This window comes from Pimephales promelas, chromosome 4 (assembly GCF_988280905.1).
Source record: "Pimephales promelas chromosome 4, fPimPro1.hap1.1, whole genome shotgun sequence".
NCBI classification, from domain to species: Eukaryota; Metazoa; Chordata; class Actinopteri; order Cypriniformes; family Leuciscidae; genus Pimephales; species Pimephales promelas.
This window is the reverse complement of record NC_142772.1, coordinates 44,648,595-44,673,520: the sequence shown is the minus strand read 5'-3', so window position 1 is coordinate 44,673,520 and position 24,926 is coordinate 44,648,595. Positions and strand designations below refer to the sequence as shown.

Sequence of the window (24,926 nt, the reverse complement as noted above, 5' to 3'; positions counted from 1 at the left end):
ATCTTTGTATTAGAAAACCTGTAGTATTTTTGAATTATCATGCTTTCCACCCTCATATCCCCCTGAGACAAGAGGTTTGTCTTTTTTATTCTCCGATGACGCAAAAATCGTCATTTTGCGTCATCGGAGGGTTTTTTGGCCAAAGGCTAAAGACTACAGTCAGTAGTAGGGTCTGTCCCGCATGTTCTCAACCCGCCCATAGAGGGTGGGATCTCACTCACAGAATGGGCACACAGTGTCGGCCATCTTTTTTTGGAAGCTAAGCTAGCAGGCTCTTGTTCTGTGGAGAAAGCCGAGTAGCAGTGTGGCCTTCGATGTCCAGGATTCAGCTTTTGCTTTCTGTAGTCGCCATTCATTGTTTACATGCACAGCTTTTGTTTCAATCTAACTGATTTCATTCTGATTGGTGGATCTGAATATAGTGTTTACATGAACGCTAAACAAGTAATCAGTTGATGTGCGTTTTAACATTGCTAAGAAAATCCCCGCTCCTCCGTGAGAGATACGAGACCGGTGCGTAGGGCTGGGCGATATATCGAGTTTGTACGATGTATCGTTATATTTTTTGAAACGATATGGAATGAGGCAATACCGTTTATATCGATACAGTAGTTTGATATGAGCACATCTGAAAATAGCGGAGGTTGCAGTGTGAGCTGCTGCAGTGAAAGTAGCTAGGCTACGTAGTACAATTTGTCCTAAACATGACACAAGCTTATATTAATTGCGTCAAAATCACTTTGATATAGTTAACAAGTTTAAGGCAGCTTGCCGCCCGGTCAAATGCTCTGACAGACACTGTTGCTGACTGACAGATATAGCCTACTTGCGCTGTTTAATGCGTTTGAGATGTGGTGCTTTCCTCAGTGCTCAACTTACATTTCACAGGTATATTCTCCATCTGTAAATGTTAGAAAGTAAAGCAAATATGTCCATTTCACAACAAATATGTCCATGTCAGAAGAGGACGAGTTTCTGCAAGTGAATCTCCGCTAAAATTCATGCTTCCTTGAACGAGCGCCGGCGCGCGCATGCGCGTGAATAGTACTACGTAGTACGCAATAATTCTGACTAAAATAAACATATTGCTAAAATATTTGTTGTTGGAGAAAATAAATGTGCCATATGTGGAATTTTAAATCTAAAAGTATATATTTTTAATGAAAGTGAAAGTAATTATAATGGGGTAATCAAATGCAGGCTAATATAATAGTTTGTGCTTTTGTTTTTATTTTCATTTTTAGTTTAGCCTTTAGTCAATATAAAAACAAAAGCTTTTTGCACATAATATATTGCATAGCCTATATTATATTTGTTTCCATATCCTTCAATATCAACATTTTGTAGGATATCATTGGGCCGAATGTGAATATATATATATATATATATATATATATATATTTTTTTTTTTAAAATATAAAGATTTTCTTTATCTAAATAGAAAACGTAGAAAGTACCGAGATATATATCGTATATCGCCATTTGACCAAAAAATATCGAGATATGATTTTTTGGCCATATCGCCCAGCCCTACCGGTGCGTCTCACAGGTGTCGCTCATTGGTAATCACGCCACTGGCCTCGCGCCGTTGTCCCGCGGCCCTCACTCGTCCCGCTCACTACTGTAAACATGATGAATGGCGACTGTAGAACGCAAAAGCCGAATCCTGGACATTTTGGGCGATCTCGAAACACATTTTCGGGCAGACTCATCACGGAGACTCACTAGTAGCCTAGACTTGTTGTTTAACTACTGCGCTCTGTTACCGGTAGGCGTGGCCTCCAAGGGCAGCGAAGCAAGTGCATTCTGGGAGTTGTTGTCTTTTATCCACATAACCCAAAAATACATTTTCTGGCTTTTCTCAGTCTAGAAAGCTCCAAATTCAAAAAAATTTCACATTTCTTCTACATAAACGACCCATTTTAAATATACATTTATCTTTCCAGAGGTGAAGTATCCCTTTAAGTATCAAGTCAAGTCACCTTTATATATATATAAATAGCGCTTTATTCAAATGACATTGTTTCAAAGCAGCTTTACAGTGATAACAGGGAAATAATGCAGTTTTTGTTCAGCTGAGTGTTGATTCAGTTCTTTTGTGAAGATCATCAACTATTACATTAGTTCATTTCATCTCCCAAACTCCATCAGGTGACAGAATGGAGAAAAAAACCTTGGGAGAAACCCGGGTCAAACTTATGGCAAACCATTTGTGCAGCATATGCGACTGAGTCACGCAACAAGCTGCATGACTCAAATCACGCAGCTCGTTGAGATGACATCTGATTTTGATTTTTGAAACAATCAGATTTATGATTTATGCCTGACAGATGATAAAACTGAGCCAGAATTTCAAAGAAACATGGCTGGACTCTTTTTGACTTGGGCCAGCAAGTAAAAACAACAACCAACCAGAACACGAGCAACAGTCTGGCAACCAACAACAATGCAACACCCTAAAGCCTAGTTCACACTACGTGATTTTAAGCCCGATTTAAGCCCGATTTGCAAATCGTTGAGTCGCCGACAAGTCAGGGTGTTATCGCGTGCAAATCGCGGGCGATTAGCGGACGATTAACGCTCGCCAATCAGTTAGTGTGAAAGAGCCAACAACGCACCAAAGACAGCTTGCAGACACCTCGCAGACAGGTCACCGAGCTCAGAAAAATATCTAGCATGCTAGATATCTCGCGCAGTCGCGCAACTCAATCTCAGTGATGTCATGAGTACAGCCAATCATAGCAACGCATGGGTTGAGGACACCAGGTAAATCTTACTTTTTCTTTTTTGCATTTTTTTTTCTCAGAGCATATCGTCGAGCAAACAGTGTGCAGCACTAGTTTCTGTCTGACGTCCATATTCGCGTGTTGTGTTCTTCTCTGCAGTTTCGCGTCATTTCTGGTTCGTTTTATTGCGTGGTTTTTCGTTACAAAACATGGTTTCTAGACCAGATAGAATCGTGTTGTTGTCAACTCGTTATTTGTTTGATTATTTTCAGGATTTAGACCGTACTATAGTACTGAAAAAGCTCTCATTGAGTCACAAATGAAATGCTCTTATCATCCGATCGTGGTTGTATCTCTATGTAGTGCGTTGTTAACTCGTGTAGTGAGTTACCTCCTGTTGTGGATCAATCACGTTGTGTTGTGTGGTGTGAACAGCTAAACAACTTGAACACTCATGATTTCACTGAGAGCAAGTCATGTAGTGTGAACTGCACAGTTCAGCCCGACATTTTAAAATCATGTAGTGTGAACTAGGCATTACAAGCACAAAGAAACACCATGGTAACTACTTAGAACAGCATAGAATTGTGATATTCAACAGGCTCAGCTAAATTTTTCATCTTCTTGGTAACACTTTATTTCCTACTTTTCTACTAACTTTAAAGGAATAGTTCACTTAAAAAAAAAAAAAAAAACTTTTGCTCAAATGCTCGCCTTGCTCTGTTCTGTGATGCACGTTCGTGACTCTCCTGTTCGAACTCGTTCATCAAAATGAATGAATCTTTTTCCGAGTCAATTCATTCGTTGAATGAACCAAATGACTCGTGCATCACAGAACAGAGTAAGGCGAGTATTTGAGCTTATAAAACTTGAACTTTGTTATTTATTTTTTGAAATGACCGATCGCTTGATAAGACCCTTATTCGTCGTCTGGAATCATTTAAAGCCCATTTGAACAGTTTGCAGTTTGCACTGAAACTGTCTTTTGGACATTGAACCGTTTGGTTCCCAGTAAAGTGCATTACATGGAAAAAATCCTGGAATGTTTTCATCAAAAACCTTAATTTCTTTTCGACTGAAGATAGAATGACATGGACATCTTGGATGACAAATTATCAGCAAAAGATTTTTTAAAAGTAAACTACTCCTTTAAGTAACTATGCAACCACATTCATATATACTACACACATAGTTTAACTACCAGTCATTAGAGTATTGGTAGACTGTCTGCTTAATATCTGCTAACACTTTATTTTGATGCTCCCCCAACAGACATTTGACTAACTTGACTAAGTAATTTGTAAGTACATGTCAACTTATTCTACAAATCCTAACCTAACAGTATACTAATTCTCTAAATTACATTTAACACACACACACACACACACACAATTATATTACTATAAATGTTTAACAGAGGAAGCTCAGTTCTGCAGGGACACCAAATGTGAGGACACCAAATGTGTTTGTTGAATGACTCACTATGATCAATGAAAGGGGGAAAAAAAAGTGGTTGTAAAAGTGGGAATGTAGAGAGGGCAGAAAGGGAACGAGGCTATGACAACGATATAGAGCTCCAACACCATACAGTGAGAAGGTGAAGGAGAAGGGAGGGAAAACGAGGAAACAACAACGACAAAGAGCTCAAAAGCCATACATTGACAAGGTGAGGGAGGGAGAAACACATGGCTGTGTGAAAATACCCTCCTTCTTATGCTGGAATATGTCATGGAGGCAGCAGGCAGGCTTAGAGTCCCAACACTTGAATTCAATCAGCCTGCGTGCTGAATCCCTTCCAGAGAGGGATGTGAGAGGCACAACCATCTGTCTCTGCTCTGATGTTTCTGCCGTCCACGCTGTAAGCCAGCAATTACAAGGCAAAGCGGCAAGCTGGCCTGGACCGACATAGGAGCATGGACGAGCCACCCCCACCCTTCTTCTCTTATCCCTTTAACAGGCCTCTCAACCGTTCAGTAGAACACACTTAGAGTTAAGAAATCCAGCCAAGGAAACTTCTCTATTCAACTCAACCTGTTTGAGGCATCTCTACTATTAAGAATTTTTAAAAATATTTTTAAAAGTCTCTTATAAAGCTTTAATTTGAACAAAAATACAGTAAAGTAACTGTTTTCCATATGAAAATATTTTTTAAAAATCCAGTCTTCAGTGTCACGTCCTTCAAAAATCATTCATATATATATATATAAATATATAAGAAAAATTTCTTATTATCATCATTGTTGATAAAAGTTAATATATGCTTAATATTTTAATGGAAATCATGATGCATTTTATTTCAGGTTTATTTGATGAATAGAAAGTTCAAAGGAACACCTCTACTGCCACTTTTGCTGAATGTATGCACCCTTGCTGATTAAAAGTGAGATGTTTTTTAAAAAAATATTTCAAAAATCTTAAAACTAAAGAAAACCATTACTGATCACAAACCTTTGAATGGCAATGCAGAAGAATACCTTTGTCATTTTAGGATGCAATCAGCCATAAACAGCTGGGTTTGTATTTCATGATTTTTTCAAAGGCGAGTATCAAGCATTATTGTTTGTTTAAGGCAAAAATCAAAGAAAAAGTTTATGCTTGAAAAAAGGAAAAAAATTCAAAGGGATACAAAGAATAATAGGCTTCAAGATGTGTGTTCTTTACAAAAATTGCATTGTTTTGGTTATGTAAACGTATATTGTATAAGGATGTTCGGACTAAAAAACAAGACAAAATACTAATGATTAAGAAAATGTCAGTCACACATATTATAGGATAATGTATTTCTTATTGCTTTTCGTCTCCAAACAAAATACCTGATGAGAGCAGGTCACATTCACGACATCTCGCTGCAAATTCAGTGCAAAGTTCTGGTTGCAAATCCAAAGGGAAAATACTTGAATAACAGCGAAAATGGCGTCTTCTCCTCCCGAGTCGTGACCTAGCTACAGTGGTAAACAGCTGTCGCTAGTTCACATTGGTCCTCACGTTGATGTTGCACAGTACCATGTTTGGACACAAAAGTACGATGTGAAAAAAGTCTGATAAAGGGAGGAACAGAACTCTCGGGTTTAGACCAAAACAAGTGTGAAATACAGCAACTTGAGTAGCTGTGTTTCTCTCTCCCCGTCAGAGCACAGTCCCATCTCTTGGGATAGTTTTTGTCTTTGAGATGGGCCATGTTTCTGACTAAACCCCAAGAAAACAAGGGCACTTTTTGTATTAAGGGCACTTCAGAGAGTAGAGGCTGAGCGTGTGAACGCCTCTGCTAAAAAAAGAAAAGCATATGCATTATTTACTACCTGCCTGTGTTCCTCTGCTCTTCACTGCTTAGACAAAGCTCAGCAGAGAATTGAGTGTGTTGAGAAAGAGATGAGGCTTGATGCCTCTTCTGACCCCCTTTTCATTCGAACGTCATCTTTAATGCAAGTCAGTCAACTCGGCCGCCATCTTGCATGCTATTTTAAAGGGGTTATATGTAGAATTTAGCGATAACAAGTGACCGTTAAGTAGGGTTGGGTATTTCGAGAATCGAGTATCGATTGGAATCGGGACTAACTTTTCGTTTTTCCCGGAATCGTTCAAAAGTTAAAATTTCGATTCCTAGTTTCGATATTCACAGTCCGCCGAGCGGAAGAAGAAACCGCTGAACAACACCAACGAAGAAGCGTCTACCGGAAGTGTTGGCATAACCGCGCGAGTCGAACATGAGTAGCTTACGTCGGCGGTCCAAAGTGTGGCTTCACTTTTCTAAAAATAACGAAATCTCGGCAAAATGAAAAATTTGTGACAAAAGGAGTATTTGTGACAGAAGGAGTATTTCCTTCAGAAAGGCCGTTGGCTAGCAAGGTTAGCTAAACTTTTTTGACCCTGCCTCTTAAAAGAATCGGAATCGAGAATCGTTGGGAACCGGAATCGAAACAAGCAATCGGAATCGGAATCAGAATCGGTCAAATTCAAACGATACCCAACCCTACCATTAAGTGAACTGCAGCCAGCAACGTATTACATGTGCTCGCACTTATGCTCACGTAATGTATAAGAGACCGAACGTGATTGATTCAAAGCCCCAATCTACTCAAGTTTTTTGCTGTTTTGCGTAAAAATAGCTAGAAAACAGAACGCTAGAAAACTTTGCAGCCATTTACAGTTAACGAACATCCCAACGTCATCCACACACTCTAAACCCGAATAAGTTGGCAATACTCAAAACATTGAGATTGTGATACGTTGGAGAAATTCAGTTTAAGTCAGCAGAAGTACAGTTTTTATTGTGTACTATAAATGTTAATAACTTGAATTAATTGAGTAGGCTAACATTCATTTAACTTAAATTATCATTCAATTTTAACTTAAATATTGTAAGTGGTGATGGCGCAGTGGATAAGACACATGCCTTTGGTGTGAGAGACCCGGGTTCGAATCCACTGTGAGACACCAATGTGTCCCTGGGCAAGACACTTAACCCCTGGTTTCTCTAGAGGCGTGCGATCTCTGACATATATAGCAATTGTAAGTCGCTTTGGATAAAAGGGTCAGCAAAATGAATAAATGCAAATGTAAACTAGCTAATTCAGTAAATGCTAACTTGCTAATTGGTAACAAAGCTTATCCAAGGTATCACAAAACTGATTAGCATAGTGAGTACGTGCACATTTTAACTTAAATATAGTACGTGCTCAATGAGTACGTGCACATTTTACAAACTATCTGTTCTTAAATTGCTCATTCTCCACTCGTCACCAAGGTTAGAAGTACGAATAAACAGCCAATATCCTAGTAATATGCATTGTAATTAGCAACTACTTCATAATGGGAACTGGACCGTAAATTAAAGTGTTACTGTATCAATAGATATCAGGTCAAATCACCAATAATAAAAATAAAAAAAAGTAACAGCACTTGGAATTCCCACAAGCAACTTCCCAGTACAGATATTGGTGTAAATGGGGACTGAGAACCTTTTCAGATGCATGACCAACCGTGCCTTTGACAAGAAAGCTCCTTTCACACTGATAGCGAAACAGCAACTTGAAGTCATTCATTTTCAATGAGTTAGACAGGGGATGTTGGCAACTTGACAAAGTTCCAGTGTAACTACATGCAAATAAGAGTGACTTGTCTCACATGATTCGTCCGCTGTGAGTACAGACAAGATGTTAATGTTACCGTAATCAACTTTACTGTTCTATATGATTTGACTCTGCCCAGTGTAGATACATAATTAAAAAATCATTGTCATTCTGGAGTGACTTATTCATGCACTGATAATCGTTTATCTTAATCATGATGTGATACATTATGCACCTCAAGCCTTGTAGAACGTTAAAGGGATATTTCAATTCAAGTTAAGCTTAATCGACAGCATATGTGGCATAATGTTGATTAACAGACGCACACACACAAATTTATGTTTATAAAAATCGAGACGTCAGTGAGAAACTTACAATGGAAGTGAATAGGGAGGATTTTTTTTTTTACAAATTTCAGAAAAAAATTTGTAAAAAATTGCTTTGTTGCAAAAGCGTATTACCAAATGAAAAAAATGCGAGTTAAACCAACTTAAAACTTATGATTTTATAATAAGCACTTCAATTCTTCTATTAAATCGTTTGTATTATTTGAGCTTTAAAGTATTGTCATTCTTTCACAGTTTTAACACTTAATGTTACGCTGTCATGGCAAAAAAGAAAAAAAAAAGTGTAAAATTGGTTATTACTTGCACAAAAAAGTAAGTGACCCCCCCCATACATCAAAATATATTATGAGGCTATTAGCCTACATTGTATAATGTATAGTTTTCATCTTGTGGCTATACTAGCAAAACAGTATTTTAACGTTTCTGAATTGGTCCCATTCACTTCCATTGTAAGTGCCTCACTGTAACCCAGAAATTTTGCTTTCTATTTAAAACAGGAGACAAGTAGAAATAACGTCTTGTGGTACAGTAATTGAGCTGAGTGTGCTATAAATGAAGCTTAACTTGTATTGGACCAGGACTATACCTTTTACTTTTAACGTCAAGAAAACAGATCCCTTGCCAAATTACACGGACACATTATTTGATGATGCATCTCATCCCGCCAATTCCAATCCCATTAATTCCTCTACGAGTGGCCCATCTCCACCTCAAAGTGCTGCTGATCTCTCTCCACTCTCCTTCACATCTGTCTCTCCAATCTCAACTTGTTTCTGAATCTAGTGCCCTTTTCCCAAGCATATTTCCTCCTCCTCCTCTCTTTGTCTCTCTTTTTTGCTGATGAAGTGGTCGTCCTCTATCAGTCCTCTCAATGGATCACTCACCCTTTTCTCTTAAAGGTCAAATCTGCAGCGCGGAAAGCTGATAAGCTGTGTGTTTGTGACAGTGAAACAGAGGTGGAGGCAGATGTGCTCTCTGATAGGTCCATGCCGTGAGGGATGAGCACACTCGAGAGGGACTGCGTTACAGGGGTGGCCATCAGATAAGCGGCACGATACGCTGGCGAGACAGATCGGTACGGGATATAAACACTTGGCTTGCTTGACTATCTGCACTCTGTCTGTGGCATTTCCGAAAAAAACAAGTCATCCGGTTAGTGGTACAAATGTTAGCAGACAAGAGTGCATTCAATTGATCAAAAGTGACAGTATGGACATTTATAATGTTACAAAAGATATTAATATCAAATGAATGCTGTTTTTTTTTTAACTTTCTATTCATTGAAGAATCCTGAAAATATATGTATTGTGGTTTTCACAAAAAAAAAACCTATTAAAGGGATAGTTCACTTTGAAATTATTTTTTGCTATGTTTTAGCTTACCTCAAGGGCATCCAAGATGTAGGTGTCTGTTTCCACAGTAGTTTCAATTTTGATATTTTTAGGTCAAACCGTTCTTGTCTGTCAGTCATATAATGGAGGTCTATGGTCACCACCTCAAAGAGCATGCACAGGGAAGTCCAAATTAAACATGATGTAATGACTCGTAAATGTAAGTACACATTGATGGCCTCAGACACGAAACGAGCGGTTTGAGTGAGAAAACAAACAGTATTTATATTGTTTTTACCTCTTGTAATCACAGCCACGTCCAAGTGATCTGAGGGCGCGGGCGCTTTGTGGGTAAAAACAATATAAATACTGTTAATTTCTCACACAAAACGCTTGTTTCATGCCTTGTTTCATCAATGTGTACTTAACAATTACGAGTCATTAAATCATGTTTAATTGGGACTTCTCTGTGCATGCTCTTTGAGGTGGTGACCATAGACCTCCATTATATGACTGACAGACATAAACGGTTTGACCTAAAAATATCAAAATTGAAACTACTGTGTATTGGATACCATTGAGGTAAGCTAAAACATACCAAAAATTTATTTCAAAGTGAACTATCCCTTTAAGCAGCAGAATTATTTTCAACACTGTCAGTAACAGGGCTTGACTGAAAAATACCAAGAGGAACAACTGACATATAAATAAGTGTCTTTCGCTCAATTATGACATTTTGAATGCAAATTTGACATTGTTTAAGATGTCTTTACTATGACATCTTGACATAAACTATAACATCATCACCTGTCAGTGTCTTTGTCATGACAACTTGACATACAATTAAGCTAAACTGTCATGTGGTTGGCTTTGACATTGGCTGTCATGAGGCCTAGATTGTCTAAAGTGGACTATCGAAATAAGGTAACCGGATTTTGATTCTGATCCTGGTTTATATGTCCAATAAAGAAAAAAAGGTGAGCAATGCCAAGGTGGATCAACAATCTGGCTGTCCAGTCATGATTTAAGCTCACCTCACACTGTTTGGCTTCACTAGCAGGAACTTCAGCTCCCCGCGGCTAATCATTCTCCCCTCAGCTGTACTCACAAGTTAAATGTGTTTTTATATCCAAAAACACCTCGTTGTCAGACAGCAGCACCAATTTCAGTTCATTTGAGAGCAGTGAAAAGAAAGCTTAGCATGTCAATGTCTTATTAATATTCATTGCTAATTGAGTATTTACTCAACAAAGCGAGAAAATATCCTTCTAGCATCCCCATTGCATTTTCACTTCTACATTTTGAATCATTTGCAGAGCAAAGTATTTGCTAAACAATATTATACAAGGTAAAACAGCCCATAAAAATGAACCACAGTAACTTTCAGCCAAAAAAAAAAAAAAAAAAAATTACATCAATTATTTTTAACACTATATAAGCCAAAACACGTTTAATACGAGAGGGGGAGTCTCACAAAAACTTGCTTGGGGACACTTTTTCCAGTCAAAAAATCTGAATAAAATCAGTGATTGTTTATTTTTGACAAATATAATGCATCCTATTTTTATTGAACATTACGATTTCACTCTGTACATACTTCACTATCAGGAAAAGTGTGTTCCTTGTCTCGCCCTGCACTGTAAAAATGAATATGCTTTATCTAATCAATAAAATTGTGGCAACAGATTACAAACAATGTTATTAATTCATTTGAACAAATTAGAATTGAGTTATAATTAATCAAATTATTCCTCAAAAGTTAACCATTTAAAATGAGAAAAGTTTACACCAAAACATTAAACAAAAATATCGGAATAACAGACAGACGTCAAAGATTAATTATTTAACATTATATTTATTTTATATTAGCAACATTGAAGACATCCGATGTTAACGAGTAGAATCACTGAAGGAGAAAACCGTAATTTTAAAACAAACCTAAAACAAACACTGATCACCATAATGGTGACTTAAACTTACTTTTTTTGGTACGTTTTACTCATTTTAAATGGTTAACTTTTAAGGAATTAATTTGATTAATTATTACTCAATTCTATTCTTAAATTTAATTAATAATATTGCTTGTAATCTGTTGCCACAATTTTTTTTTTTTTTTTTTGATTAGATAAAGAGCATTGATTTTTACAGTGTGTCATCCTTCCATGTGTTTTGGTAATGAGCCACATGAGTGAGGGTTTCTACACTAATGTCTCACTAATGAGTAGCTCAGCCCATGAGAACAACAATCCACCATGTTTTATCCAGCATCACCATAGTTTCTTCTCTTGGGAAAGGTGTGTGCTCTAAGGTGCAGTGAAACTTATTTTCACAAGCTGATTCTAATAAGCCTGCCGCATCATGGAATTTAACAGACATGCAAATCAGCACTAAAAAGGCAGACACAGTCCGCTTTTTGCAGCTCGCATTAGCATGCGCTGCTCCGCTGAGTGCTGTTAGGTGTAGTGTAACTTCTAATAGGAATGAGCATCAGTGGAAAGTGCAGGCTAGGTTTGATTTATGCTAACTAATATGGACGCTTGTTCGACCCAGAATTTGATAGTGGAAACTGCTCAGTGCTGACTTGTATAACAGATATGGACAGTATTACAGCCTAATGACAAAGAATAATCAGCGCTACGTATTTGGAACCCCTGAAAGGTTCTATACAGAACCCTTTTTTTAGGGTTCTATGGAACCTTTATATATAAATATATATTGAATAGTATATTTATATATAATATATATAAATATATATATATTTTCACTGTAGTTCAAGTTTACTAATTGTGTTGTGCTAACAACTTATAAAAACACATCAAATTAAACTAAATAAAAATGAGAAATTTTACCTTGGCAACTAGCTGAAAAATATAAGTTGTGTGTTTTTTTTTCTTTTCTCATTAATGATTTTTTTATGGCTTTTGTTTTAGTTAACTATAATAACCCTGATATAACTCTGAAATGAAGGACCTATAATGTAACACCAGCTACCATGTTACAAAGAAAGAATATTAAGCTGCAGTAGATTTACTAGCAGGCACAGTGAAAAATGACCTTTGTTAAAGATCTCTGGTCTTTTGCTGAACCTTAAGATTTGATAACCTTTTTTTTTTTTGGAGAGTGTGAATAGAACAAGCCTGGCTGAACATACGGTTGGCAAACATTCTCAACTGTGTTTTTAATCGCACCACGCAAAAGTAAACACAGTTTTGTTTGTTTAGGTTAATTTCCCCCCCTATATACTATTGATTTCTTCAGCCACTCTGTATGTTTTCTCTCTTGCACTGTTGATATTGAATATCAGTGTGTAGTACTCCTAAAGGGATAGTTCACCTATTCACTGGAAAAAAATTTTTTATTTATTTTTAAGTCAATTTCACATATGGAATTAAGTAAAATCTACTTAACTTAAGTTAATTAAAATGATCAAAGACTATAAGTACCTTTAACTTAGCCAGTTAAAGTTTGTTGAGTAATTTTAGATTTACATAGATAGGTTTCAAGTACATTTTACTCAAACAATATTACACTGACTTAAGCCGTGCTTGTAAAATGTATGCTTTATTAAGAACGTCTAAGTAAAGAATACAGTAGATATAGTGTAGACAACATATCTAGGCTACAAAATAGAAGTAATGTGGTAACTATCCGGATTCTGGACACAGAGACCTCAATACACAATAACGGATCATTTTCGAGTTGAAAATGAACTAAACAAGTTACTAAACAACAAAATCAATGATATAACAGTGTAAATATAGCTGGAAAACTGTGAAAAATGCAACCTTATTAATTATTCATGCTCCAGTGCATGATGGGAACACCAGTATCAGAAAGTTCAGTAAGTCTTAATTTTTTAATGTTAATATTTGCGCATTAATTTAAAGCTTAAATTGAGAACTTATATTTACTTTGTTAAATTCTTGCCTGAATTTACTGAATTCAACTGATAGTTTCTTATCTACTTTACCACAGAATCATTTTATCAGAAAATTCTGTAATCATTCCCTCATCCCAAACCTTCTTTCATCCGTGAAACACAACATGTTAATTTGTGTATATCTTTTTAATATAATGAAAGTCAATGAGACGGTCAAGCCCCAACATGACAAAAAGTGCCGTGAAAACGACATTTACCACACTAAATGCATTTCGTTTCTTCCTGTCATTCAGACCAGCTGGAGTGAAGAGAACCAAGCCACAGATAAAGACAAGGACAACCAAAGTTCAGTTTAAATATTCCATACTGTTAAGGTAAATTCATTCAGAGATTAGTGGAAAAGGTTAGGTAATAGTTTTGTTCCCCGGATCTTTGGAGCCATTAAAATGTAGTCAAGCTTCCCATGTGCCTCTAATATGGGCGACTCCTGTGACTCTGTTTAATGAACCTGCGTTCAATGCTGTGGAACACTCGGGGTGATTTAATTAGGTGTATTTGCTTTAAAGTTTGCATTTCTCTGCAATTAAATGTGCAATCATACCCAGCCAGGCCAGACTAACCATCTTAGCCAAAATATCACAGTCACAGCACGTTTAATTATCCTGTTAGCAATTTACGGAAGTTAAATTCACAACTTTGGGCCCTATCATACACCCGGCGCAACGTGGTGCCAGACAAAACGCAAGTGTTTTTTGCTAGTTTCAGCCTGACGCAGTTATATTTATCACGTCCTGTGCCACGTTGTTCAAATAGCAAATGTATTTGCGCCCTTGGCGCCCTGGTCTGAAAACCAGATGTGTTCAGGCGCATTGTTGGAGCGATGCTATTTTGAGGCAACTGAAACAGACTGCGCCATTGACCAACAAAACCTAGTCTTGGTGCAGTCAATGGTGCAGTATTATTTGTTTTTGTTATTTAAAGGGCACATTAGTAAACTAACTAGACAAAACAAATGCTTGAAATTACACCGGTGTGATAAAAACTACAGTAAATGACAAAAACCAATGATTTTTGAAGTGTAATTTAATTGTTTAGTTGCTCACATGCCATTGAATAACACAGGGAGGCGGGGTTTATGACCTATACAAGAACCGTCCACCAGGGGGCGATTGAGACATTTGGCTTCACTTTCAGGGCTTGTGCAGCACGCTTGGCCCAAAACACACATATTACCAGAGCCCGTCTAACGGAGAGCCTTGGCACTTCCTATTAGCCCCATTGTGTATCATCTTGGTTGCAGTTCCATTAGAATTCCACTAGAGGTGATCGCGGGCGAGAGCAGAATGAATGGGAGTCTATGGGGCTAAACGGCTAAATGTGTCTCTTTCACCTGCTTGTCGGTAAAATTAACATAGATTTTATTGTTGATTCCGCAAGTTCAATATAGATTATAGGCCAAAAGTCAAATGAACGAGTACTTATGTCCTTTTGATTTCTTACAGGTTAGGCTGTTGTTGGCCGGAACACGCTAGTATTCTGCTATTGTGTGACGTCATCACAGTTTTGAACGGATTTTTAGAACAGATAAGTGAACTTAAAAATGCAATTTTCAGCTGAGTGTATTATCTTAGCCCTCCCTTTTGAATGCAACTTTCAAATTACTTGACAAAAAAATTACATCCTGAGAAAAGTGGATTTCTGGGGGTGAAACCCCATTGACTCCCATTCATCCTGCACTCCACCGCGAGCGCCCCCGCATGGACAGAGACGTGTTACTGCAGCCAGTCCAGAAACCGGAAGTAACCGGCCAGTAGGGTTGGGAACCGAGAACCGGTTCTTTTCCAGAACCGGTTGTGTTTTTGAAAAAATACCGAACCGTGCAAAATTCCTAAGTTTCGGTTCCGAAAACGGTTCTGATGCCGATGCGATATCATCATGTGGGCGAAGTGCTGGGAGTAGAAGACGCCGTCTTATTCCTAAATGACAAAAACTTCACCACTGAAGTTGCGATTTGCTCTCACACGCGCTGCATTTGTCACACACAGACACACGCACGCTGCGCGCGCCGACCGCCGAGTCACTCTCTAGCCTACATTCAAATCTGTTTGCGCTGAGAGAGAGAGAGCAGTTGTCGTCGATATGAAACTGCTTTACAATCACACAGTCTCAATATTTATTTGTTTCACATATTCAAATGATTTCCGTTACAGAATTAGTGAGATTATAGTTTGAGTAAACATTGACGGTAGTGGTCAAAACAGATGCAGTCCGTATATTTTTTGTGTTCAGAATTTACAAAATATATACATTGAGCGAGTGCATCATAATGTTTTTTTTTTTCAAACCGTGTTTTTGTCTTATCTTGAATCACTACGTAAAGCCTGTAATAAGCGTTAATACTCGGACTTCTTTAGACTGGCCGGCGGATCGCAGCTGCTGCGGAGTAGCCCAATGCCTGCGTGACTCGTCATGGACATAAACAGAGAGAAGTAGCTCCGGCAACAAAGTTCTTCCGCAAGACGCATGCAGTTCTGTTTATTAACTGCTAGAGCGCCGATTTATCCAGTAGTGAAATAAGTAAAGTCTTTATGAATCAATCATTCAAACCATTTTAAAAAATAATCAGTTCTACACACATATGTGTGTTAAAGCATATTCTACTCCTTCTGAGAGGGCATTCTTCACTGTTGGAGATACAATAAAGGAGAGGTCTAAATTATTATAGAGAATGCAGAATTTTTTAATTTCCTTTATATATATATATATTTTTTTTTTGCAAAGATTGCTTAATAATATTTTGATCTTTGTTTACATTACCAGTCTGTTAAACTAATTTGTCAAGTACTATAAGAAATAAACACAAAAAGGATTGTGGATTTTTCTCTTACTAATATTTTTAATTAAATGGGAACCGGAACCGGAACCGGAACCGGAATCGGAACCGGAACCGGAAAATTTCTCACGATTCCCAACCCTACCGGCCAGTGCCAATTCTCCTCAATTAGACATTCTCTGATATTACTAAGGAACAAGGGACAACCCTTTTAGACCATGAGCCACATGCGACGACCATTTTTCCCGTCAGTAAACAAGCAAAAGTGGATTCGGACACGACCTAATTGCACTTGCTTTAGACCATGTGCTTACACCGTTAAAACAGGGCCCTTTGTGTGCAAATATAGCTATTGTCTCGACCAATTAGTTTGGGACAGAATATTTTAGTCTGACCTCAGCAAAAGTGCTTGGGGAAACCTGTATGAAAAAAATAATTATTTTTGCAATTCCGACACCAGTGGCATAGAAATGACACACTTAACCTTTAAACAGAGAGTGCAGTAGACAAAGACGGTTGAGGATTTGATCAGAGCCCTGAGCTGACAATGCACATCCAAGATGAATGCAAATGAAATCAGGCAGTGCAAACGCAAACACAGACCTCTCAGTCAGGCTTCAACCGTCACGCATGTGTAATGCAGCGGGAGGGAATCCAAGCGACTTCTCCTGAAGTGCTTCAGTTACACACACAAAGCCAACTCGTGAGAAAGACTACTACTGAGAATACGAGGAAGACCTAAAGAAGCAGAACGCAGAGAGAGGTTATGAATGGGAATCTATTGCAGGTAGAGCCACAAATTAAACAAAGCGAGAGGCAGAGGGCAGGACAAGACGAGAGATGTTCTCGAAGTGTTTTTTCCATTTCTTTCTGCTGCCATTCTAATTGTGTGCATGAAGCTCAAGTTTGCCCCCTAGTGTTCACGGTATTCCCCAGAGGACTTCAGTTCAAATATAAACGACCCCCCTCCCCCACACTGCAATCTCCTGTGGATAACTCTCCCTCCGCTCAATATGCCTGATCTTATGATTTTGTGCCTATGAATTATGTAATACCTTTGAGTTGGTGAGTTAGTGGTTTAATATGAAGTCACTCTATCCATGTACAGAATCTAAGCCACTTAATGCAAAACGTTGCTCGAGGAAAACGTTGCTTTTATATGTCTCACGGCACATTGACGAGAGTTAAGCAAAGAATGACAAACTCTTAGATCTGATTTGTAGAATTTGTTTGATTTAATATCTCTTCCTGCTTTTAACATGCATCACACCTTAACCACAGCGGGCCTCATAATACTACAACAAAGAAGTTAAAGGGTTAGTTCACCCAAAAATGAAAATTAAGTCATTAATTACTCACCCCCATGCTGTACCAACCCCGTAAGACCTTCGTTCGTCTTCGGAACACAAATGAAGATATTTTTGATTAAATTTGAGAGCTGTATAACTACCACATTGGCTCCTAAGGGACTGCCTCTTGACGGCCCAGAAAGTCAATGAAGAAAATGTTTAAATATCCCAAGTGACTACCGTGGCTCAACTATATGTTTATCAAGCGACGCGAAAAAACAAACAAAAATAACGAGTTTATTCGACTATTTCTTTTCTTCCTTGTAGGCCAGAACGAGACTTCCTTATAGATTTCCACGACGCATGCGCGAGAATTGCGATCTAAGCTGGTCTAAGCAGATCGCAAATCTCGCGCATGCGTCGTGGAAATCTAAGGAATTCTCGTTCTGGCCTACAAGGAAGCAAAGAAATAGTCGAATAAACTCGTTATTTTTGTTTGTTTTTTCGCGTCGCTTGATAAACATATAGTTGAGCCACGGTAGTCACTTGGGATATTTAAACATTTTCTTCATTGACTTTCTGGGCCGTCAAGAGGCAGTCCCTTAGGAGCCAATGTGGTAGTTATACAGCTCTCAAATTTAATCAAAAATATCTTCATTTGTGTTCCGAAGACGAACGAAGGTCTTACGGGGTTGGTACACCATGGGGGTGAGTAATTAATGACTTAATTTTCATTTTTGGGTGAACTAACCCTTTAAAGCGTTGGGCATTGTGAACTATTAATGAACATTTTTCTACAGAATTTATTAAAAATGCTTCACTGTTAATTCATGTTTGTTCACAATACACAACTCACACACGTATGTAACATATGTATATGTAGAAATGCTGTAAAAGTATTGTTCACTGTTAGTATATATATATATATATATATATATTAGGGGTAGTATATATATATATTAGCAGCCGGTATTTGTATCTGTATTTGTTGAGGGGGGAAAAGTATTTGTATTCGAATTCAAAATAGGTGTAAACTAATTTTTTTTTTTTTTGGCATTACACTTAAGTGGTTACACTTAAAATTTACGTTATAGTGTAAGGATTCTTTAATTATATCCATTATAATAATTATGGATATGCAATATTGGTTGATGTTTTTCTATAAATCCAGCAATGAACATCAACAACAAAAAAAGTCATTGAAATTAAAATAACCTTACAGTCATTACCTCATCCATGATTAAACCAACAACTAATAAAATACAATTGTGAACATTATGAAACCCACCGCCACCTGGGTGCTTGTTCCTAAATAGTAAATACAAATATTTTTTAAAGTATTTGTTCGAAATAAGTATTCGTAAAAAACGCGTTATTTGTGCCTTTCCGAATACCGTATTCGGGTTCGTCTCCACCTCTAATATATATATATATATATATATATATACACTCTAAAAAATGCTGGGTTGTTTCAACCCAAATTTGGGTCAAATATGGACAAACCCAAATGTTGGGTTAAAATGCAATTAAAAAATGTACAGTCGAAAGTGAAAGTTGAAGTTGGGTTCAAATTTGAAATTACATTTTTAACTCAACATTTGGGTTATTCCATATTCGACCCAAATTTGGGTTAAAACAACCCAGCTTAAACAAAGCTGGGTTGTTTTAACCCAAATTTGGGTCGAATATATATATACATATATTCAACCCAATCAATATATTACATCACTATGTGCTGTATAAATCAAAAGGAAAATTGTTGTTGCACACATACACGTTAAAGGTGCAGTGTGGGTAATTTTTCACTGAGTTGTAGCAGTGCCACTGAGTTGAGCAGCAGGAGCTGGAAGTGGTTAGAGACTCCCATGGATCTGAAGCAAGATGGACTAGATCTCATTAGCAGACCCACATGGAATCTACGGCCACAGAACTCTGAAGATTTTCCATCCATTATATGTGTATATATATATACACACATACAGTATATGTATATACTGTAAATAATATTAACATTGTCTATCTGTCAATCTATCCATCTATTTCTATTCGCCGACAGAAGACAACCAACAGCACATCCCTCTGCAGACGTAACATTCACATATTCAAGATGTGCTCTGTTCACATCTTGATGCAATTAGATGCAGTGTGAAAATCACACCCATCACAGTTCTGACACATTCTGCAGTGGGAGTTAAAGCTTATGGATTGTATCTGCACTACCTCTGTTTTTCTATTGGCAAGATGGTGTCAAGCGAAGCAAAATGGCCTGCAGGGGATGACGGACCCATTTTTGACTCGCCCATTCCTGCTTATTAGCGACTTCTTCGGCCTGTTGCAAACATTAAAGTTTCTTTTCATAGATGTTCTCAATGCTTGTGACAGCCAGTCTAACTAGGGCTATTCTCCCACAGTCCTTTCACTGACCGTCTGATGTATTCTGCACACAAACATGGCACGGACTGGGAGAAAAAAAAAATCGATAGTTCCTATCTGACTGGTTGGTATACACAATTTCTGGGAGTGTGGGTGAACCAATCCACTTAAAAAAATGAAGCAATTCTCACAAGTTACTGAGTTTGACGAAGAACTACTCCCTTGATTTTGACAAAATTAACCAGGTTAGACTTTGAAATTAATTTTGTTTTATGCACTTAGGCTTCTTTTGGACTGCAAAAATTTGCATATCTACATATTTATCCATGGGTTTTTGATAGTCTGCACAACAAAACAACAACAATTAATCTGATTCAACCAGAGTTGGAGGTGGTTTGAAATCCGATTCAAATCAGATTTTTGCAGATATACGATTGAAAATATCTGTTTTCTATAATAACATATTTGAACATTTAATTTATTCCTGTGATGCAAAGCTGCATTTTCAGCATCATTACAGATAGCTAATTACAAGATGTCTGTTAAAGATCACTTCGTCTGGAACCCTGATAGCACAAGTCTATTTGATGTGATGTTTACATCTGGAAGACGTATTTTTAAGAGTGTTTGCTCATCTGCAATACATCTATAGGACGTTTCCTGTCAGATGTCAAATAGACGTTTAGAAGATGTCTTTAAGATGTAATGATTTAGAATGGATGTTAAACTATTTGACATCTGACAGGAAACGTCCTATAGACGTATTGCAGATGAGCAAACACTGTAAAAATCACATCAAATAGACTTTTGCTATCTGGGAAAGCATCTGCTGTTCACTAACATCTGATAGACATCTTTAAGATGTCAGTTGAACATACATTCTAAATCATTACATCTTAAAGACATCTTCTAAACATCTATTTGACATCTGAAAGGAAACGTCCTATAGACGTACTGCAGATGAGCAAAAACTAAAAAAATACGTCTTCCAGATGTAAACACACACGTCTCTGTGATGTTCGTGTGCAGTCTTCAGTGTCACATGATCCTTCAGAAATCATTCTAATATGCTGATTTGCTGCTCAAGAAACATGTCTTATTATTATCAGCATTGAAAACAGTTGCGTACTATTTTTGTGTAAACAGTGATACATTGTTGAGGATTCTTTGATAAATAGAAAGTCAGAAATACAATTATTTATTTGAAAAAGAAGTGTTTTCTACCAATGTAAAAGTCAATAACGTCACTTTGGTTCAAATTGATGCACCCTTGCTGAATAAAAGTATTACTTTAAAAAAATAATATTAATAATAATGGCTGAATGGTAGTATATAAATTATCTTCAGAGAGACAAAGACTGTGATCAACATTTCCAAAAATTATATAAAGGTTCACTGTAAAAAATAATCCTGTAAAAAAACGGTAAACTACTGGCAGCTGTGGTTGCCAGCATCATAGCGTAAAAATATGGTGTGCTACCGTTTTTAAAATAAACAGCTAAATACCGTTTTGTCAGATAGAGTATTATGCTGTTAAATTACAGTATACTGAATAACTGTAAATTAACAGCATTTAGCTGTAGCTGACAAAACAGTATTTAGCTGTTAATTTTAAAAACGGTAACACACCATATTTTTACGGTATATTTTTACAGCTGCCAGTAGTTTACCGTTTTTTTACAGGATTATTTTTTTTTCAGTGTGTATATATAATCGATTGCAAACCGACGTTGCAGTTTAACTATTTGAATGAGATCATGGCCAATTACTGTGCACTCTAAGAAAAAAAAGGTAAAAAAAATCTGTCACTGGGATGGTGTCCATTCAAAAGGTTCTAATATGTATACTATTGGTACCAATATGTACCTTTGAGATACTAATATGCACACTTTAGGTCAAAGATGTCCTGTTTGAAAGGGTACCACCCTAGTGACAGCATTTGTACCTTTTTTCTGATCAACGGAATCAACGTCTAACTAGAAAACAAATTATAATTGGTTGTTTTAAATGTCAGTCCGGTGGTCTTTTCCTGCCTAAGTGATACGCGATATTGTTAGTCAAAAAAACGTGGCTATGTCAGACTAAACTAGCAGTTGCTCATCAATCCTTGTGCGTAGCGTGAAAACAACGCTGTTCCTGCTAAGCTAATTACAATGATGAATCCGTATCTATCACAGAGGCTTAACTGAGTCATGCCCTGAGTTATGGTTAAAAACAAAAGCTTCAAAGCGCTCTACTCACTGTTTCGCATGCGTTAGGACCAGTCTCTGAGCTGTAGCCATCTAACTAATGAATGGTGTCGTTGTTACCAAAGAGGGCCACGGCAAGCACATCCACAGACTTCCCTCGCCCATTCTTCATTATACCCTGCCACTGGCTTTGATCTAGAGGTAATAAACACCTTCTTTATGGTTTATTCATTGTAGCGAGGCCTCAAGTCCAGGGCAATTTGCGGGTCAGTGGTTGGGCCAGTCAGAAATAGGTGTGCGCAATAGAGAGAAAGTGTCCAGTGTTGCATGTCAGTTATAGACCCGTGACAACCTAAATCTCACATGCCAATAGGCAAACATGTAAACCAGACTTGTCTACATTAAAAAAGGCTTTTCTTGACCTTACAAAGTGGTGTCAAGAGATGCTTAACACAATCAATATTCTGGTGAAAAAAAAAATACGATGCGATCAATAATCGCATTTCTCAGAAGAATGTGCATGGCCACAAGCGACACAATGTCTTTTTTGCAAATGCACATTTGGCATTAAAGGGATAGTTCACTTTGAAATATTTTTTTTGTATGTTTTAGCTTACCTCAAGGGCATCCAAGATGTAGGTGTCTTTTGTTTGCGTAGTTTCAATTTTGATATTTTTAGGTCAAACCTTTGTTGTCTGTCAGTTATATAATGGAGGTCTATGGTCACCACCTCAAAGAGCATGCACAGAGAAGTCCAAATTAAACATGATTTAATGAATCGTAAATGTAAGTACACATTGATGGCCTATATTTATGAGTCATTAAATCATGTTTAATTTGGACTTCTCTGTGCATGCTCTTTGAGGTGGTGACCATAGACCTCCATTATATGACTGATAGACAAGAACGGTTTGACCTAAAAATATCAAAATAACAAAGATAGCTACATCTTGGATGCCCTTGAGGTAAGCTAAAATATACCAAAAATCTATTTCGAACTATCCCTTTAATTCTGCATAACTAATAAGAAGTTTCACAAGCTAAAATGAAGCACTTTTAGCTTGCTGGACTGAATTTTACCAGGGAATTTTGCTGTGGCTGACTCTTCAAGCTGTCAAAGGTCTTCGTAATCAGGAGATGAATGCAGCTAGCTGTTAATTTACTTTGTGGATCCTTGTATCCTAATATAATAAAGGCGTCAAAAGAAAATGCCTCAAATGCAAAGAAAACGAGTTCTATTATACATTTCTTAAGAGATATTGGCGGATGAGCAATATCTGCGCTTCAGTGCAGTCATATATCACCTAGAAAATGTTTTCAGTCAATAATTCATCATTTCTTCGTGAATCAGTCTTGAAAAGCTCAATCCATTCTATGAATATGAATGTCCCAAATTCTTTCTGTAATTGTGCTTTGAAGGTTGATTTTTCGCTGACAGCTTCATCTGTTCCACTATTGTTTTTCCTAAGTGGAGAAACAGATCTACCATCCCTACAGAAAGACACGCAGAACCCCACAAACAGGGCAGGAAAAACTCATAACGTAATCATCTTCAAAAGTCATTTATGAAGACTTAAAAACATATCACATTTTACATTGTCAACCACTTAAAGTCCGTCAGGGCCCTCTAGGCCTATAGAGCAGTGGTTCTCAAAGTGGGGTCCGCGGACCCCTGGTGGTCCGTGAGCTAAAGCCAGGGGGTCCGCGAAATAATTTACAACCTAACGTTTTTTTCCATACTATGAGTCATGTTTTCTTTATCATCTGAAAACATGCTGTTTATTCCTAAGTAACTTATATAAAGCATTTAACATAAAACAATACAAAGTAGACACTTAAAGTTTTCTATAGATAGATAATCTATGTCTTTGCGTCAAGTAGACTATTCGCTGCTGTTGATTTTGCGGGACGTGCGCCAGAAAGGAGACAGAGAGACGGCATGAACCCGCATCCGGTTCTTTTCTGTATTTTTAAAAGGCATGACATTTTGTAGTCATTTATAATGTAGCCTATACACAAATAAAAAAATGGACACTTTACCGTTTCGGATGATGCACTCTTGTCTTATCTATGACCATAAATAAGAGTATTCCTGTTTCCACTGCTGAGGAAAAATTCCCATGTAATTGCGCGCCGGCGTCTCGCGTGCGCGCACAATAGTCAGTTCTAGCACTGCTACTGTAGATTTGACATTAGAAGTCTGATCATTATCAAAATAAAAGTGCATAGTGACAGGGCCGTACCCACAACTGAGGTTGCAAGGATGCACATCGCGATGATACTGACCTTCTCGTCTGAGGTGCTTCAGCAGACTAACAACGATAGCTCGTCAATGTCAAAATGTTTGAGTCGGAGTGAACTCAAAGTTCCCCGCACGACGTTTCAGTCAACGGTCATAAAGTGCGAGATAAGATGTAGGCCTTAATTAACATAAACTAAACAGCTGTTTTAGATAAAAGTTTTAAAAAACGACTGAAACAATCAGTTTGCAAAGTATTAATCATGCTCAACTTTAACAAAGGAAAAAGCAGGTCAATAGAAACATACTGTGCCCATGAGATTAACATTATGGATTCATATATTTAACATATACTGTATGTTTTTTTTAGCTAATTACAGTAGCTCAAATTAACAACGCACACACCTATTAAACATAATGCCATTATCATTGTATTTATAGGCTTATGGGCTTTATTTGTGTGCAGAATAGGCCTAATTATTGAAACATTTCTCTTTTAAGGCCATTCCTGATTGGAATATGTGATTGTGTTTCGTGACATCTTGACAAAAAAAAAAAAATGTATGCCACTGACTGACATGCTTCTACTAAATCTATAGTTATCCAATTGTGGGGCCTTAAAACACCTTAAAATGCACATGTGTAGATCA

General features: G+C 37.4%; 1 protein-coding gene across 2 annotated transcripts in view; it reads right to left on the bottom strand.

Moving 5' to 3' along the window:
* The window catches only part of rtn4r (reticulon 4 receptor), a 98,673-nt gene that overhangs the window by 30,100 nt on the left and 43,647 nt on the right, over positions 1-24,926 (bottom strand). The window lies entirely within an intron of this gene.